Source organism: Phyllobates terribilis, unplaced genomic scaffold (assembly GCF_046119375.1).
Source record: "Phyllobates terribilis strain yellow unplaced genomic scaffold, ASM4611937v1 Scaffold_2__4_contigs__length_985480577, whole genome shotgun sequence".
In the NCBI taxonomy this organism is placed as follows: domain Eukaryota; kingdom Metazoa; phylum Chordata; class Amphibia; order Anura; family Dendrobatidae; genus Phyllobates; species Phyllobates terribilis.
Genome location: NW_027362762.1, coordinates 905,802,307 through 905,818,824, shown reverse-complemented (window position 1 = coordinate 905,818,824; position 16,518 = coordinate 905,802,307). Strand labels below are relative to the sequence as shown.

The 16,518-nt window shown below is 40.9% G+C and overlaps 1 protein-coding gene across 2 annotated transcripts in view; it reads left to right on the top strand.

Moving 5' to 3' along the window:
* Window positions 1–10,425: 10,425 nt before the first annotated feature.
* NRIP1 (nuclear receptor interacting protein 1) overlaps window positions 10,426–16,518 on the top strand; it is an 84,851-nt gene continuing 78,758 nt past the window's right edge. The window contains exon 1 of one of the 2 annotated variants that reach the window (XM_073668246.1): window positions 10,426–10,664. The gene's annotated coding sequence lies outside the window, so the exon portion shown is untranslated. Of the gene's footprint in view, window positions 10,665–10,732; window positions 10,950–16,518 lie in introns of those variants that run through there. The other variant, XM_073668248.1, reaches the window with a different exon arrangement.

Here is a 16,518-nt window from a genome sequence, read left to right as displayed (position 1 = left end):
TCTATTGAAATGATGCTACGTGATGCTAATATAAAGAAGAGCTTTACTTAAAAAAATAATTCAAATAAGCAAATCTGCGTCTTACATTTCTAGTAATATGAAGAATTGGTCTCTCCAAGGATGTAATACAGAAGAAGTAGAACCAAGCAGCACAATATATTCCTGTTCATCTTATGAAGCAGCCTGAGCTCTGCAAAACAACCTGGAGGACAATCTCCTACTTCATCCACAGTAGGCTGAATGTTCTTGGAGGGGGATAGGCATTACGTCTGATGGCTGCACTCCCAACTGTGACTCACATCGAAGGTCACCATCTCGGTTGCCAGCAGCAATGAGCCTATAACATAGGTCAAAGACCGTTAGGTTCACACTAGCAGGAAATGCTTGAAAGAACTTTACATTAAGTCATTGCAAAGAAGAGGTAGAGGCACAGGATTATAACCACCTGACTAATACTGTGTAGATCCCCTCCTGTGCTCTTAATCATTGGCGCGTAGGCTTCACAAGACCTTTGAAGGTTATCTGTGGTATCCTGTACCAAGAAGTTAGCAGTAGATCCTCTAAACGCCCCCATACACATTTGATGGCTGTCGTAGATGCTTCGGATGATCGTTCGGCAATCAGCCACTTTGGCCATCTCTCCCATACATGGCAATGCTTGTTTGGCAGAGCGCTCCTGAGCCAGCCGCTTATGTCTGGGAGATTCTTCTTTTTTCATTATTAGTCAAGTATTACATAGGGGATTATGCTATTTTGAAAACGACATGCTTCCAGCTAAACTACTATTAAATTGCCCTGTGAATATTTTAAGAGTCTTACTTTTTACTTTAGTAGTACTTCTAGGGGGGCTGTGGGGGCATCATACAATATGGGGGCATTATAATGTGTATAGGGGAGCTATGAGGGCATCATACTCTGTATAGTGGGCATTATACTGTGTACAGGGGCCTTTGGGGGCATTATACTATGTGAAGACTAGTGTAATTGGCTATCATACAGTATGAGGGGCATTATAATGTGTATAATAAGCTTTGAGAGGCATTATACTTTGTGAAGACTATGTGGGGGTTTTGGCTATTTTACTATGTATAGGGGCTTTGGGGGTATTATACTGTGTATAGGGGGCTTTGGGGGCATTATACTGTGTATAGGTGGCTTTAAGATCTTTCATAATATGTATAGGGGAACTATGGAAACATCATACTGTATATAGGGGAGCTATGGAGACATTATACTCTGTATAAGGGAGCTATGGGGACATCATAATACGTAAAGGGAAGCAGTGGGGACATCATACTGCATAGAGGTCATTGGTGGCCACCATACTGTGTATAGGGGAGCTGTGATCCCTTCATACTGTGTATAGGTTGGTGTGGAGACATCATACTGTCTATAGGGGAGCTGTGGGAACATTATACAGTTCATAAGGGAGCTGTGGGGGCAATAAACTCTGCATGGGGGAGCTATGAGGTATTACCCTCAGGAAACATTATTAAATGTTAAATAAGCATTTAAGAAGCATTATTGTTATGGGAGAACTCAGGCTATTGTGAAAGTCATAGGGGCACACAGGGGACATTATTACTTTCTATGGGGCAAAATGTTGGAACTGTTTTCTAGGACACTTGTACAGGGCGTTAATATTTTCTGGGGCAATTTTACCCTCTAGAGGGCCCCATATAGTATGAGGGTCCCCCTCACAAACCTGATACAGTATGATGTATCCACAGCTTCCATATAGTATGAGGTTCCCCTTCACAGCCCCCATACAGTATGATGGTCCCCCACAGGCCCCATATAGTATAAGGATTCCCACTCACAGCCCCCATACAGTATGACGGTCCTCCTGACAGCCCCCATATAATATTACTAACCCCTTTACAGCCACCATACAGTTTGATGTTCCTCACATCTCCAATACAGTATGCTGGTCCCCCACAGCCCCCAGATATAGTATGAAGGTTCCCCTCACTGCCCTAATACAGTATGATGGTCCCCTACAGCTCCCATATAGTATGAGGGTCCCTCTCACAGCCCCTATACAGTATGATGGTCCCCCAAAGCCCCCATATAGTATAAGGATTCACACTCACTGCCCCCATACATTATGTTGGCCCCCTCACAGCTCCAATACTGTGTGATGGCCCCCCACAGTATCATGGGCACCACAGCTCACAAAAAAAATACCCAAAACTTTATACTCATCTAATCCAGCCTCTGCGTCCACTGCAGTGGTTGCTTCCTGTTCTATCGCGTCTAGAAGTGACCACCAGGGCATAATGCAGTGACATCATTGCATCGCTGACATCACCTGTGTGGTGCTGGCCTCCTGCAGGCCGCAGATCGAAAGTATCTTGCGGCCCCCTGGAGTAAGTGATGGAGCATGGAGGATCCATGCTCCGCTACAGCTGTTACCAGTCCCGGCATCCTGAAAACACCGATACCGTTAACAGAGTCACAACTGAGACCCAAAGCCAGACTGGCCCACCTGGAATTTGCTAGAATTGCCAGACGGCCAGTCTGGCCCTGATGGTCACCATATGGCAGTAATATCGGTGTTGGTCTTTGTAAAGAGATTCATTTTCAGTAACATCATGGTCAACTACTGAGATTCTCCTAAGCCCACGATTAGGTTGTGCCACCGTAGTTGTCAACATGGTTACCTGATTAGGGGGTCCCTAACTCAGAAATTTTGCCCCCTTGTTAAGTCCACATGAATGCCAGAACCTTAGCTTTCCAAGCAGAGCATTGCTAGGAGATCACACTACCTATTTTGGATCCCCATAAAGTATCTTGGTGCCATCTAATCCCCAAGTAGACAGCAGTATGTAGCTGCACATGATGAAATAAAATGGTCACATCACTACTTCTCACATCTTGAAAGCACAGCGGCTCTTACAATGCAGTACTGAGTCTCATGAGTCCGGATCTATCATGGTTACAAACACGAGGTACTTATTTTACAGCTTGGACAACATTTCCCTGGGCATGTGACCTACAACTAAGCTCATGCATGTCACCAGAAATATATATATATTTATTTTTACTTTTTGCCTATGGGATTTATGGCTTCACAGAAAACAGGATTTGCAATAATTTAGAGAATAAATCATATCCATATGTTATACAAAGCACTTAAGAGAAAATATCAGCTACTTGTGTTTTCCTGTAAATAAGAAGCAGTGACCTCACCGAGGGACCGGCACAGATTGTGGAGACTTGGCGGAGACCTGGAAAATCTCAGGACAGTCTGAATCCCTACTGCTCTGAGGCAGACGGCAAAGCTTGCACACAGCTGAGCATATTGTACATGAGCACCGAGGAATTGTAATACAAGCGGCAACGTCACCTCGCTGCTCCTTCATTTTTTTCCAAATGCACCGCCAGTACACTATGTACTCACCCGAACGTGTAAATGTGGCCTTAAACAATGAATTGTTTTATGTATTTATTCAGCTCGTCAAAATTAACTGGATATAGTAAGATTAGAATTGCTCCCAGAGCTGTGTAAAGTATCTGCCCCCTTTAAGTGGTCATCTATTATGTCAGAAAAGTCTCTTTTTAAAAAGTGCCCAGCTGAGCGCACCATATAAATGAGAGTGAGCCTTGCCTAAGGCTATATTTACACATCTTGGTTTTTTCAGTGTTTTTTGATGCTTTTTTTATGCAAATTTGCAGCTGCGTTTTACAGTACCAGAAAAGTGTATAAGATTCCAAAAATCTCATGCACACATCTTGTTTGTTTTTTTTATCAGGATTTTGTGCTTTGCATGTTCTTTTGCAAAATAGAACACGTCACTTCTTTCAGGGTTTTTTTCAGCGTTTTTCACCCATTGGAAGTAATGGGTAGTGAAAAATTGCTGAAAAAACGTCTAGTGTGAACATACCTATCATGTTTTGCAGCGTTTTTAGTGAAAATAAGCAGGTACAACAGCATGTGAAACACATTTATTTTTGTGATTTTATCATCTTGTCTTGGTCACTGAGATGGTAGTTTGTATTAGGAGACTTAATTTAATTAGTGATATGTACAGTGTAAACATTGGCTGAGCTACATGTGAGATTGAACAATACCTGTGGCCCAGGGAGGTGTGAAATTGAAGAATGCCTGTGCAACTGAATGGCAGACCACATAGTGTGAAAGTAAATAGTGTCCTACAAACTCAATGCACTGCCAGTATCTTAGGTAAACTATTCCTGAACAATTCACCTCCCTCACTTTTATATTTCACATTTTGGTTAATATGGTTTCACATATGTCTTGCATTGGTGACCTGTGTTCACGCTTCTGTGGTGGAAGCAAAGCTGAACTTTGGGATCCTGAAAAACGCACAGAAAAATGCACCAAAACCTGCGTTTTTGATGCAGCTTCTTCCTGCTAGGAGATCAAGTTTTGCTGCAGTAAAAAACGCTGAAAAAATGCAATGTGTAAAGATAGCCTAAGTGTGGGTTTTTTTAGGCATTCAAGTCCAGGGTGTGTGTAAAACATTGGACTGCACTCGGTTGTCATTGGAAAAAATACATGACGTTCATGATGTTTTTGAAAATTCCCCTCTCCTTCCAAAAAAAGTCAACAAAAACTATGACCTAATTCAACAGTTGCATTTTTTTAAGTAATTTTTCGGTCTTGTCTTTCAGTTTTTGGACTTTGTGCCAAAATCATCAAAATGACACTTGATTTTTGATGAATTTGGCACATATTGAAACACGTTTTCTCTGTGTCATTTTAGAGTTAAATGTTGCAGACACGTTTCGACAAGCTTTAAAATGTCATACAATAAGGCGCGATTATCGTTAACGAGCGTTCCTAGGAATGCTCATTTCACAAAAATCACACAGTATAAACAGGCTGCCAATCGCCCGATGAATGAACAAAATTCTAGTTTGTCGGGTGAAATGATTTGTTGGCTGCAGAATAGATCATCATTCTCGGCAGCGCATTGTCCTGTGTAAACAGAACCCTCGCTGCCGAAAATAATGGCAACCTATCCGCAGTGAGCCAACTGCTGACCGGCAAGCATCGCACCGTGTAAATTGACCCTTTGTCTTCACCTACGCAAAAAATTATAATCAATTAATCAGATTTTTTTTACTACATTAGTGTACTAGAGCACTATTCTCAGAAATCTTGCAACATTTCAAAAATACAAAATAAATTTCTCAACAGGTGCATATTAGACTATAATCAAAGCTAAATAGCTTGCACCTAATGATGTGAGTACGGGAAAATCGCTACGCATAGGAATTATAATGAAGAAAACACGCGATCAGAAACAACCCAACGAGTGTTCAATAATAAAAATTAACCTTCATTCATAATATACTTAAAAGTCAGGAATAGATATCTAGCATGAAAGGTGCAAATGCATACATTGTTAAAAATCCATCATATACAGGATCAACACGGTCCATAGTGTGAAGAAGCCCAATAATTCTATTGTCCTGTAACCCAGTGTATCATGTCCAGTGCCATCATACTGAAATCCCACTATATCCAACAGTGGTAATTTATACTTTTCAAGACACCAGGGATGTTAAGGCACTAAGTGTATATACCTAGACATTGCATAGAAAAATCACCTGGTGACCGCACAGGGTATAGGTAAGTACATATATGAGGGAGAGCATACCTGGGCAGAGGACTGTACTTTATAGACTTCCACAAATGGACCGCGCGTCCTCCCCAACATTTCAAAAATGCAAATGATGAATAAACTGCAAGCATCTGGATAATGTAAAGCATGTCTAGCAAACCCAAAAAATTACAAGAACTGGAAATACTAGCGTAAATATGGTATAAAAGCCACACTGAATTTGGCACAAAAATAAAATTGCCTAAAATCCAAACTTTTGCTCCAAAATAAAAATGCAAAACAAAATGATAACCCATTGGGGAAATTCATTAATAAGTTCTCGCCCAAAAAGTAGAATAAAAATAAAGATAATTTTTGCCCCCCCCCCCCCCAAAAAAAAAAAAATGCAGATTTTGGCGTTTTTACACCAGAAGCGAGACAAGTTGAACATCACTCTCCAGCCAGAATCCAGGTTCGTTCGTGGGGAACGCAAAAAGATAGATGTTGCAATATGTCACCAACTTGTTCATTCCATGCCTAGAAGACTTGGTGCTGTCCTATAGGAAACGCAACATACTAGATGTGGTTATTTTTTATGTGGGGTGTACTCATTTTTGCATCAAAAATTATAATTTTGCAATGAAAGTTTACCAATGCAACGAAAGTTTATTAACCTCACCTTCATGTTATGGGTTAAAAAAATGTTCTATGAGTCTAGTCAAAAATTTTGGAAATTGTTCTTGCGTTCACTGAGATATCGATCACTTTTCAAAGGGGGTGTGCTCATTTATGCTGAGCGCTATAGATAAAACGGTAAATCTTGTTTACTAGACATGAATAGACGGCTGTGATCTCAGCTAAACATATATACCCTATAGGCAACAAGAATATTCCCTGCAGCCATGTTGACTGTGGGCACGTCCTCGCCGCTGACACCACCCTGCTTTGCACTTTCCTGCGCTGCTGGGGGAGCACGAGGTGATTGATGCTGACTCACCACACACTATTCAGCCCCTATCTTACCCCTGAAACAGGTCAAAGATTTATACGCTTTCTACTTGTTTGGAAAATCTCTGGGGTGTTGTCACTGACTGAGAACAAGCCAGTTTGCGCTTGACAAAACCCTGCTGCTTTCCTCTATGGCCTAACGTCCCTATTCCCTGAGCCAGGGAGGGGATATGTAGAGATGGGGACTGAGCCAAAAATCTGCTAGTCCCAGTTACATGGATGGATGAGATGGGATAAAATAATAATAAATGTCTAGAATTATATAATGTAGCATAATATATATAATATAAGTCAGCAGCACCTACATGGGACCCGCGAGCTATCAAAGATTCTGGAATAACGGGCGGCCATAAAAAATTCTATATATTGCAATGGTGGAGAAATTTACAGGAAGAAAAGATCAGAAATTAAATAATAGCACATTACTGTAATTATCTTGTGAAATTTCACAGTATGTTGCAATTCTGTGCAGGAAACAGTCTGGATTGTCAATCATTCTGGATCATGTGACTGTCGAATGAAAGGAATTTACTATATTTAAAAAATAAATAAATAAATGTATATATAAATATATATATATGTATATAATGCAGCATGTAAGATAAATATATTTGTATATTTGGTAGCAGCTATGAGGAAGCATTTGCAAAAAAAAAAATGGTTATATCATGAGACAGCATCGGTGATGGTGAGGGTCCGTGTTTTGTAACATGGACCCTCTGCCACGACACAAGTGGAAAGAAAGCTTCTTGTATGACTGTGTACTACTAATGGAGGCCATATACCAAACATAAATATTGCCAACCCCACCATTATGTCTGTATATAAAGCTGCTCTGATGCTGGGGGTGAGAATTAGAAGAGCCCCTCATTCCCTGGGATTAGACATGGGTGAATATGTTCTGGCCTAGGGGCAATGGCTAAATCCTGCCGGACTGTAGAGGTGCAGAGTTGCACAGCACAGCTCCATCAACGGAATAGTGTCCGGGACCGGGTACTGCACATTGGCCCTCTATTGATTTGAACAAGGGATGGATGTGCAGTACCTGGCTGCGGCCACTATACAGTTGATGGCGCTGTGCAGCTCGGCAACTGAGCAGTGTCAACCACTGAAGCTGATAGGCGGGAATGGCGGGTGTTGTATCCCCACCATTCAGACATTGATGACCTATCCTAAGGATAAAGTTCCGGAAAACCCCTTTAAATAAATATTTGATAGATAGATATTCAATACTAAATAGATACAGTGGGTAGGGAAAGTATTCAGACCCCTTTAAATTTTTCACTCTTTGTTTCATTGCAGCCATTTGGTAAATTCTAAAAAGTTCATTTTTTTCTCATTAAAGTACACTCTGCACCCCATCTTGACTGAAAAAAACAGAAATGTAGACATTTTTGCAAATTTGTCAAAAAATAAAAACTGAAATATCACATGGTCATAAGTATTCAGACCCTTTGCTCAGACACTCATATTTAAGTCACATGCTGTCCATTTCCTTGTGATCCTCCTTCAGATGGTTCTACTCCTTCATTGGAGTCTAGCTGTGTTTAATTAAACTGATAGGACTTGATTTGGAAAGGCACACACCTGTCTATATAAGACCTCACAGCTCACAGTGCATGTCAGACCAAATGAGAATCATGAGCTCAAAGGAACTGCCCAAGGAGCTCAGAGACAGAATTGTGGCAAGGCACAGATCTGGCCAAGGTTACAAAAGAATTTCTGCAGTACTCAAGGTTCCTAAGAGCACAGTGGCCTCCATAATCCTTAATGGAAGAAGTTTGAGACCACCAGAAGTCTTCCTAGACAGGGCCGTCCAGCCAAACTGAGCAATCGTGGGAGAAGAACCTTGGTGAGAGAGGTAAAGAAGAACCCCAAGATCACTGTGGCTGAGCTCCAGAGATGCAGTAGGGAGATGGGAGAAAGTTCCACAAAGTCAACTATCACTGCAGCCAGCAGCCCTCCACCAGTTGGGCCTTTATGGCAGAGTGGCCCGACGGAAGCCTCTCCTCAGTGCAAGACATATGAAAGTCCGCATAGAGTTTGAGTTTGCTCAAAAACACTGAAGGACTCCCAGACTATGAGAAATAAGATTCTCTGGTCGGATGAGACGAAGATAGAACTTTTTGGTGATAATTCTAAGCGGTATGTGTGGAGAAAACCAGGCACTGCTCATCACCAGACCAATACAATCCCAACAGTGAAACATGGTGGTGGCAGCATCATTCTATGGGGGTGTTTTTCAGCTGCAGGGACAGGACGACTGGTTACAATTGAAGGAAACATGAATGCGGCCAAGTACAGAGATATCCTGGATTAAAATCTCTTCCAGAGTGCTCTGGACCTCAGACTTGGCCAAAGGTTCACCTTCCAACAATACAATGACCCTAAGCACACAGCTAAAATAACAAAGGAGTGGCTTCAGAACAACTCTGTGACCATTCTTGACTGGCCCAGCCAGAGCCCCGACCTAAACCCAATTAAGTATCTCTGGAGAGACCTGAAAATGGCTGTCCACCAACGTTCACCATCCGACCTGACGGAGCTGGAGAGGATCTGCAAGGAAGAATGGTAGAGGATCCCCAAATCCAGGGGTGAAAAACTTGTTGCATCATTCCCAAGAAGACTCATGGCTGTACTAGCTCAAAAGGGTGCTTCTACTCAGTACTGAGCAAAGGTTCTGAATACTTATGACCATGTGATATTTCAGTTTTTCTTTTTTAATAAATTTGCAAATATTTCTACATTTCTGTTTTTTTATCAGTCAAGATGGGGTGCAGAGTGTACTTAAATAAGAAAAAAAAAAAGTTTTTAAAATTTACCAAATGGCTGCAATGAAACAAAGAGTGAAAAATTTAAAGGGGTCGAAATACTTTCCGTACCCACTATAGATAAATATTAGATTGCTTGATAGATAAAGATTGATATACAAGACATTTGATAGACAGGTATTAGATAAATACATAAATATTATTAATAGAAAGTTATTAAATGGATACATTAGACTCATTTGTACATGTTATTATATTTAGATATAATAGACATTAACTAGAATAGATATTAGATGTATAAATATTAGGTAGGTGTATATATAGATATTAGATAGATGATAGATAAATAATAGAAAGATAGATAATAGATGATAGATAGATAGATATGAGATAGAAAGATAGATAGATAATAGATAGATATTAGATACATAAATATTATATAGATACTATATAAATATGTATGTATACGATTCATAGATACATATTGAATAGATTTGTAGATATTAGAGTGCTTGATGTATAGATAGATAATAGATATGAGATAGATATATAAATAATATATAGATATTACATAGATACATTATATATATATATATATATATATATATATATATATATATATATATACACGACTATATACGATGTAGATACATATATACTGTATATATAGATATAAATGTACGCCTGATAGATACATATTGGATTTATAGATCTTAGAATGCTTGATGTATAGATGGATAAATATGAGATAGATATTAGATAAATATTATATATACTATATATATATAGCTATATATACATTATATATATATACACACGACTCAGCGATACATATTGGATTGATAGATATTCTAGCGCTTGCTGTATATTGATGTATAGATATTATCTCGGTAGAATTGACATTAGATAGGACAGACATTAGCTGTGGTTCTGGCTTTCCATGTAGTGGTGGAGCTGATGCCCCCAGTATTGCTGGGTGCAGACCCCCAGGCTGGCAGCACATTGAGTGGCAGTGGAGCAGGGGCTGCTCCTCCCGGCTCCAGTGACAGCAGTGCTGTGTGGGTGGAAGGGTTAAGAGCTGACTGAGTGGATGAATGGCAGTAGTGGGAGGGCTGTGCAGAGCCGGGAGGGCTGTGCGGAGCCGGGTGAGCTGGAGGAGGACACTCAGACATTGCAGCAGCCGGAGCCGCACACAGGAGGCGGCCGGCGCCGAGGACCCTGCGCTCCTGCTCCTCACTCTCTGGATTTGGGGGACAATGTGGATGCTGCGCTGCACCCTGGACATGTGGACTCATGAGGCCCTGGCTCTGGGGTGAGTAGCAGTCCTCCTCTTCGTCTCCTCTTCTTCCTCCTCCTCTCCTTTCTCCTCACGTTGCTGCTGCTGTATTGTTACAAGGAAATGGCCATGACTGTACAGCTTCTCATCCAGCCCAATGTCTGACTCAGCCATGAAGGGGGAGGCCGGGGAGCCCAGCCTGGTGGTCCCTGGAGCCGGGCCCCCATTGTACGCCGGTCACAGTGCTGCTGTGCGATCAGGGCAGGCGGGGAGATGTCTGGTTTTAGATTAGACCTCTGGCTCCGGGGCTCTGGATATGAGGTAATGCTGGACCTGGGGAGGCTGCACACTGACACTGCACAGCTGGGGTCTGTCCCCAGAATCAGGCACACGCTGGAGGGGCTTCTGCTATTACTTACAGGAACAGGGGGCTCAGCATTACCCCGGGGGGCTCCAACCCGAGCTGTCACAATGGAGCAGATAGCTGAGCAGGGTGGGGAGTGAACCTGGGTGACACACTGTTACTGGCAGTGCGGGGGCTACTGGTGGGATACATTGTATTATTCTGCTTCTTATGTGTGTAACGAAAAGCAATAACCTGTACTTATATGGCACCAACACATACTGCAGAGCTGTACAATGTATACTGCTATAGCACCAACACATACTGCAGAGCTGTACAATGTATACTGCTATAGCACCAACACATACTGCAGAGCTGTACAATGTATACTGCTATAGCACCAACACATACTGCAGAGCTGTACAATGTATACTGCTATAGCACCAACACATACTGCAGAGCTGTACAATGTATACTGCTATAGCACCAACACATTCTGCAGAGCTGTACAATGTATACTGCTATATCACCAACACATACTGCAGAGCTGTACAATGTATACTGCTATATCACCGACATATACTGCAGAGCTGTACAATGTATACTGCTATAGCACCAACACATTCTGCAGAGCTGTACAATGTATACTGCTATAGCACCAACATATACTGCAGAGCTGTACAATGTATACTGCTATAGCACCAACACATTCTGCAGAGCTGTACAATGTATACTGCTATAGCACCAACACATACTGCAGAGCTGTACAATGTATACTGCTATAGCACCAACACATACTGCAGAGCTGTACAATGTATACTGCTATAGCACCAACACATTCTGCAGAGCTGTACAATGTATACTGCTATATCACCGACATATACTGCAGAGCTGTACAATGTATACTGCTATAGCACCAACACATTCTGCAGAGCTGTACAATGTATACTGCTATAGCACCAACACATTCTGCAGAGCTGTACAATGTATACTGCTATAGCACCAACATATACTGCAGAGCTGTACAATGTATACTGCTATAGCACCAACACATACTGCAGAGCTGTACAATGTATACTGCTATATCACCAACACATACTGCAGAGCTGTACAATGTATACTGCTATAGCACCAACACATACTGCAGAGTTGTACAATGTATACTGCTATATCACCAACACATACTGCAGAGCTGTACAATGCATACTGCTATAGCACCAACACATACTGCAGAGCTGTACAATGTATACTGCTATAGCACCAACACATACTGCAGAGCTGTACAATGTATACTGCTATAGCACCAACACATACTGCAGAGCTGTACAATGTATACTGCTATAGCACCAACACATACTGCAGAGCTGTACAATGTATACTGCTATAGCACCAACACATACTGCAGAGCTGTACAATGTATACTGCTATAGCACCAACACATACTGCAGAGCTGTACAATGTATACTGCTATAGCACCAACACATACTGCAGAGCTGTACAATGTATACTGCTATAGCACCAACACATACTGCAGAGCTGTACAATGTATACTGCTATAGCACCAACACATTCTGCAGAGCTGTACAATGTATACTGCTATATCACCAACACATACTGCAGAGCTGTACAATGTATACTGCTATAGCACCAACACATACTGCAGAGCTGTACAATGTATACTGCTATAGCACCAACACATTCTGCAGAGCTGTACAATGTATACTGCTATATCACCGACATATACTGCAGAGCTGTACAATGTATACTGCTATAGCACCAACACATACTGCAGAGCTGTACAATGTATACTGCTATAGCACCAACACATACTGCAGAGCTGTACAATGTATACTGCTATAGCACCAACATATACTGCCGAGCTGTACAATGTATATTGCTATATCACCGACATATACTGCAGAGCTGTACAATGTATACTGCTATAGCACCGACATATACTGCAGAGCTGTACAATGTATACTGCTATAGCACCAACACATACTGCAGAGCTGTACAATGTATATTGCTATAGCACCAACACATACTGCAGAGCTGTACAATGTATACTGCTATAGCACCAACACATACTGCAGAGCTGTATAATGTATACTGCTATAGCACCAACACATACTGAAGAGCTGTACAATGTATACTGCTATAGCACCAACACATACTGCAGAGCTGTACATTGTATACTGCTATAGCACCAATACATACTGCAGCGCTGTACAATGTATACTGCTATAGCAGCAACACATACTGCAGAGATGTACAATGTATACTGCTATATCACCAACATATACTGCCGAGCTGTACAATGTATACTGCTATAGCACCAACACATATTGCAGAGCTGTACAATGTATACTGCTATAGCACCAACACATACTGCAGAGCTGTACAATGTATACTGCTATAGCACCAACATATACTGCAGAGCTGTACAATGTATACTGCTATATCACCAACATATACTGCAGAGCTGTACAATGTATACAGCTATAGCACCAACATATACTGCAGAGCTGTACAATGTATACTGCTATAGCACCAACATATACTGCCGAGCTGTACAATGTATACTGCTATAGCACCAACATATACTGCAGAGCTGTACAATGTATACAGCTATAGCACCAACATATACTGCAGAGCTGTACAATGTATACTGCTATAGCACCAACATATACTGCAGAGCTGTACAATGTATACAGCTATAGCACCAACACATACTGCAGAGCTGTACAATGTATACTGCTATAGCACCAACACATACTGCATAGCTGTACAATGTATACTGCTATAGCACCAACACATACTGCAGAGCTGTACAATGTATATTGCTATAGCGCCAACACGTACTGCAGAGCTGTACAATGTATATTGCTATAGCACCAACACATACTGCATAGCTGTACAATGTTTACTGCTATAGCACCAACACATACTGCAGAGCTGTACAATGTATATTGCTATAGCGCCAACACGTACTGCAGAGCTGTACAATGTATACTGCTATATCACCAACATATATTGCAGAGCTGTACAATGTATACTGCTATAGCACCAACACATACTGCAGAGCTGTACAATGTATACTGCTATAGCACCAACACATACTGCATAGCTGTACAATGTATACTGCTATAGCACCAACACATACTGCAGAGCTGTACAATGTATATTGCTATAGCGCCAACACGTACTGCAGAGCTGTACAATGTATATTGCTATAGCACCAACATATACTGCAGAGCTGTACAATGTATACTGCTATAGCACCAACACATACTGCAGAGCTGTACAATGTATACTGCTATATCACCAGCACATACTGCAGAGCTGTACAATGTATACTGCTATAGCACCAACATATACTGCAGAGCTGTACAATGTATACTGCTATATCACCAACACATACTGCAGAGCTGTACAATGTATACTGCTATAGCACCAACACATACTGCAGAGCTATAGAATGTATATTGCTATAGCACCAACACATACTGCAGAGCTGTACAATGTATACTGCTATATCACCAACATATACTGCAGAGCTGTACAATGTATACTGCTATATCACCAACATATACTGCAGAGCTGTACAATGTATACTGCTATATCACCGACATATACTGCAGAGCTGTACAATGTATACTGCTATATCACCAACATATACTGCAGAGCTGTACAATGTATACTGCTATAGCACCAACACATACTGCAGAGCTGTACAATGTATACTGCTATATCACCAACATATACTGCAGAGCTTTACAGTATCTGGGATTAATAATAACACTATACTACTATGGCATCAACATATACTGCAGTGCTGTAGAATGTATGGCAGCAGTAATTACTGTATTCTGATATGGCACCAACATATACCATAGGGCTTCATAGCTAGTGGGAACAGTGATAGTAATACATTAGTGTGTATTAGTATAGCACCAAGGTAGCAATAATAGTATATTGATAGATCTCCAACATATCCCACATTCAAAAGGCAGAAAGGATAGTGAAAATGTGTATTAATATAGCACCAACACAGCAGTAACAGTATATAGCATATATACAATATATCACTGGTATATACTAGAGGACGGTACAATCAAGGAGCAGTAAGGATAGTGAGATGTGAATTAATATAGCATCTACTTATACTGTATACTACCTCACAATCAGAGAAAGTAATATAAAACAATAACATGACGCTACCATATACCGGAGTGGGGGCAATAGTAATAGTGTGTATTATTATAGCACAAACATGGTGAAAACAGCATATTGATGTGGCACTGGCATATACTGGAGGGCTTTACTATGAAGCGGAAGTAAGGATAGTGATATTGTATATTGATATGGCACCTAGGTATACTGTAGTGCTTTAGCCATCATATACCAAAGGGTTTTACTATCAAGACGGAACAATGATAGTAATGGTGTGTATTATTATAGCACCAACCTATGCAGCAGTGGATTATTATTTGGAGGAGTCATAGTGATGTAACACCTATCAAGAGAGAGCAAGGGAAGTATGATACCGTGTGTATTACTATAGCGCCAACATAAACTGTAATGCTTCACAGTAGCGGAAAGGAATAACACTATATTAATATAGCACCAACAGATACCAGAGGCCTGTAATATCAAAAGGGAGCAATGATAATAATATTGTCGTGCTTTACAATCAAAGGAAGTAATAACACAATATTGCTATGGCTCCAACCTCTGCAGTAGTGTTGTACAATCTTGGGATGTAATAATAACACAATATTGCTATGGCTCCAACCTCTGCAGTAGGGTTGTACAATCTTGGGATGTAATAATAACACAATATTGCTATGGCTCCAACCTCTGCAGTAGGGTTGTACAATCTTGGGGTGTAATAATAACACAATATTGATATGTCTCCAACCTCTGCAGTAGGGTTGTACAATCTTGGGGTGTAATAATAGTAACACAATATTGATATGTCTCCAACCTCTGCAGTAGGGTTGTACAATCTTGGGATGTAATAATAACACAATATTGCTATGGCTCCAACCTCTGCAGTAGGGTTGTACAATCTTGGGGTGTAATAATAATAACACAATATTGATATGTCTCCAACCTCTGCAGTAGGGTTGTACAATCTTAGGGTGTAATAATAACAGTATATTGATATGGAAACGACCTGTTTGGGAGAGCTTTACTATGAGCCTAGACCAATGATAGTAGTAGTATATATTAATCTAGCACTGATCGATGTATATACTGTACTACATTACTATCTTGGGGAGAGTAATAACAGTGTATCGACATGGCACCAACATATACAGTGTTCTGTTATCAGTGGTGCAGTAGACATACAATAACATAATAATAGAGCAATTATTGATTTACTTTATGAGATCTGGGCCAAACGCATGAGATATAAGGGAGATAGATTGCCAGCTCTGCAGACCAGGCAGCACTTTTACAATCCTGGACTGTTCATCTTTTGATTTATTGCATGTGGCAGTCACAGTTAATCTCGTCAGTGGGGTGATGGGGGTTACATAG